Below are 1,256 nucleotides of genomic sequence, written 5' to 3'. Positions count from 1 at the left end.
TGTAAATGGGAAGAGACTGTCTCTGTGGAGGCTCCCGAAGGAGCAACAGTCCCAGTCCCTCACCAGACACCCAGTCTAGGGTCGCAGAGCTGGGAAAAGAAGTCCCTACAGGCAGTAAGAACTACAGGCTGTAAAAACTAGTGCAGATTGAGCTTCAGTGACACACAGGCTTTCTGGAGACCTAGCTGTTCTCTTTAAAAAGCTGGCACCACACACTGAACTTACAAGGTCCCACTTCCTCTTAGCTCCAGCACCAGGACGAGGCTCTGAGGGACACAGACACATACGAAGAGGAATTGGATTGTCTGTCATCAGGCTGGAACTCTGGGACAGTTTTCTCCAGACGGAGGTGCTCTCGGAGATCATTGTTCCTATGCTGAGACCTCCCCGGTCCAGGGCTGACTGGCAGCCATTTTCTGGTTGCTCTGCCCTGGTGAGTCCCTAAGACCCCACCTCATCCAATTTACAACCCCACCCAAGCTGTGTGCAGCAGCTTTTGCATATGAATGGCCTGTCCTTGCTCAGGTTATAATCGCTCAATCAAGCTGCAACTGGATCAGGGAGCCCCAATCCTATCAATAAAAGGCCCAAGACTTGCCACCAGCACCAGCCTGCCTTGCTTCACAGCTGGGCCTCATCTGGCCACTCCCAAACCCAATACATAGGGGAGGAATCTTCAGATCTCTCTGTAGCTCCTGCAGGGTGGCCCCAGGAAGTGGTTGGCTTTGCACCTCCCTGGAGGTCCAAGAGCCAGTGTACTCAGTGGTCAGTGTCAGACCATACCAGAGTACAACTCTATACATCCATAAGTAACAGACTCAAAGGGAAGACTCAGTGAGCACAAAAGCTCCAGGAAAGCAAGTCCTGCTCCATAGGTATGTGTCCTGCACAGCAGCTCTCCCACTGTAGTTACAGCTGGTCCTCGCAGCCAATTGGCCTGGAGGACAATTCCTCCTAGTAACACCAACAACAATCAAGTCTAAACTACAACAAGACTGTGCTCATAGCCCACAAAGGGGTTCACCTAGAGTGCCCAGCTAAGGTGACTTGGGCAGCTGAACCACTGGGCCCTATAGAACACCTACTACACAAGACCACTCTACCAAGTCAAGGAGAATAGCAGCTCTGCCAAATACATAGAAATATACACAGGGAAGCTGCCAAAATGTGGAGACTAAGAAACGTCACAAATTAAAGAAATTGAAGAAAGCAAACTACAGTGGGGCCTTGACTTACGAGTTCCCAACTAACGAGTT

This window comes from Myotis lucifugus, unplaced genomic scaffold (genome assembly GCF_000147115.1).
Source record: "Myotis lucifugus unplaced genomic scaffold, Myoluc2.0 scaffold_244, whole genome shotgun sequence".
Classification (NCBI taxonomy): domain Eukaryota; kingdom Metazoa; phylum Chordata; class Mammalia; order Chiroptera; family Vespertilionidae; genus Myotis; species Myotis lucifugus.
This window is presented reverse-complemented; position numbering follows the sequence as displayed.